At 39.9% G+C, this 2,658-nt stretch overlaps 1 non-coding gene across 1 annotated transcript; it reads right to left on the bottom strand.

Moving 5' to 3' along the window:
• Window positions 1-1,981: 1,981 nt before the first annotated feature.
• LOC131608347 (small nucleolar RNA R71) lies at window positions 1,982-2,088 on the bottom strand. Its single transcript, XR_009285613.1, has one exon. It is a non-coding gene; the product is annotated as a small nucleolar RNA R71 (small nucleolar RNA).
• Window positions 2,089-2,658: the final 570 nt, after the last annotated feature.

The raw sequence follows: 2,658 nt of genomic DNA, 5'->3' as shown, positions 1-2,658 counted from the left end.
ATCGGAGACGCACGTCTCCAAGTCCTGGTCTGCAAAAAGCTCCGTTTCTCACGCAAAGCAACTGCAAAGCCTCACCTATAAATAGAGGCAGTCACTTCAGTCCAAACGGTCCGATTTCCTGCCAACGAAGTGCTGCCGAAATTGTACCGCGAACTGCTTTTCCTATTTCTGCTTTCATTTAACCGTCTATTTTCTCACAACGATTTCTACACTGGAAATTGTTGTGAACTTTTCATAGATCTAACCTTACGTTAGGTTTATCGCTTTATTTTCCTTGTTTTTATTTTCTGCCATTTAAATTCCGAAGAACGATCCAGCCAACCTGTGGTGGAAGTTCGAGTACTTCAAGATTCAATTCAATCCAGATTTATTTTAATTCAGGTTTTTTATTTACCGCCTTATTTATATTATTTATTTGCATGATATATTATATGCCATTTAATATGCTTATTATAATGAACCGAACCGATTTATGCATGTTTAATCGTATTAATATGTCTGGCTAAAATACTAAAGGTGTCGGTATGTAAAGTAAGTTAACCGTAGGGGTCCGAAATAAATTGGCTTAAATTATGTTTTATTAATTATCACTTATTTTTGGTTTATATGTCTAGTTTAATTAGTAAGTCTTAAAACCAATAGAGCGAAAGTTTGAGGGATTAGGACGGTCAAAGGTTAAAATCAATAGAGCGAAGGTTTGAGATCTTTAACTGGATAGTAGACATAGGACATTAGTTTTAAGGATGGCGAAAGCGTATTAAAACTAATTGGAACTTATTTATTTTCAAAAATTGTTTTTACACTCGAGCGGGATGGCGAAAGCGTACGTTAGGGATATTAGCATGTTCCGAGTCAACAGAGCGAAAGTTTGAGATTAGGAGATTTAAATAGATAACGACCTCGTAAAATAGGCATTTTATTAATTACATTGTTTCCAAAAAGCTCTTCTAAAATCTAATGGGATGGCGAAAGCGTACATTAGGATTAGGATAGTAGTCTGACTCAACAGAGCGAAAGTTTGAGACGAGGATTTTTAACCAATTGGAATTAGTAAAGATTTTTAATTTAATTATGCAAAAGCCAATGGACCTTCGGATTACCTTTAGTTAAACGAAATACATACTGATACCTGTCTTTTATTATTATTCTTTATTCTCTCACAATCACTTTCCCTTAGGAACAATCGAAATTTTAGTACTCCTAGCTTTACATAGTAACCTTAGATAACGGTAGATCGATTCATAGTCCCTGTGGATTCGATATCTTTTAAAACTACACGACACGACTGTGCACTTGCAGTTATCAGATTTATAGACACGTAAAGTCGCGATCAAGTTTTTGGCGCCGTTGCCGGGGACTATTTAAGTCGATATCGTAACTCACTGTTACACCGTAGAGACTAGGAAAATTCTTCCCTTTCTTTTTGAACGATTGTATGCCAAATACTCGTTCACAAGGAGGAGACTTAATACAACGAATTAACGAGATCGAACGTTTCATTAACGTTAAACGTCGAGCTCGCAACCTTCCCGAAGTAGCAGAAATTCCGATTAATCAGGAATTGATTTTTACTGATCAAATCAATCAAATCACCCCGAAGTTAGAGATGGCTGCTATTCGTCCTCTTAGAGACTATGCCGCTCCTTCGCGCGCTGAACCGCATTCAAGTATCGCACCACCTGCGATTGAAGCGAACAATTTCGAGCTGAAACCTTCACTGGTCCAAGCTGTTCAACAGAATCAATTCTCTGGAAGCCCTGTAGACGACCCCAATCTCCATTTATCTGTGTTCGTGCAATACGCCGACACTATCAAAGCCAACAACGTTAGTTCCGAAGCTATTCGATTACGCCTTTTTCCTTTCTCCTTGAGAGATAGAGCGAGAGCGTGGCTTCAATCCCTGCCTTCCAATTCCATAACTACGTGGGACGAATTGAAGAGAGTATTCTTAGCAAGATACTTTCCGCCTAGCAAAACTGCTATGCTTAGAGGTCAAATCAACGGATTTACCCAGAAAGATAACGAATCGCTTTTCGAAGCTTGGGAACGTTACAAGGACATGCTTAGAATATGCCCTCATCATGGACTCGAACCATGGCTGATCATCCATACCTTTTATGGTGGTCTCTTATATAACACTAAAATGACTATAGATGCCGCTGCTGGCGGAGCATTAATGGACAAACCCCATGATGAAGCATACAAACTCATAGAGAACATGGCACAAAACCATTACCAATGGGGAGGAGAACGCGCCGCTCTAGAGAAAGCCCAAACCAAAGGAGGAATGTACGAAATTAGTGGTATAGACCGCGTTAACGCTAAAGTAGACGCTTTAACTCAAAAGATCGAGAATTTGACCATCACTCCTTCAGCCACCGCTGCCGCTGTAGCACCTAACTGCGAGATTTGTGGATTGACTGGGCATGTAGTTGCTGAATGCCAACTCTTGACTGGAGTCCCATCTGATCAAGTAAATTACGCTCAAGGAAACCCTTATTCTAACACGTACAACCCTGGATGGAAAAACCACCCGAACTTTTCTTATAAGAACAACAATGCGTTGTACGCGCCTGGACAAGCACCTGCTGTACCACCTGGCTACCAAAAAGCGCCTATAGCTGCTCAAAACACCCCTAGGAAGTCAAACCTAGAAAT

This window comes from Vicia villosa, linkage group LG5, assembly GCF_029867415.1.
Source record: "Vicia villosa cultivar HV-30 ecotype Madison, WI linkage group LG5, Vvil1.0, whole genome shotgun sequence".
In the NCBI taxonomy this organism is placed as follows: domain Eukaryota; kingdom Viridiplantae; phylum Streptophyta; class Magnoliopsida; order Fabales; family Fabaceae; genus Vicia; species Vicia villosa.
Note: the sequence above shows the minus strand (reverse complement) of the source record. Positions and strands in the feature narration are given on the sequence as shown.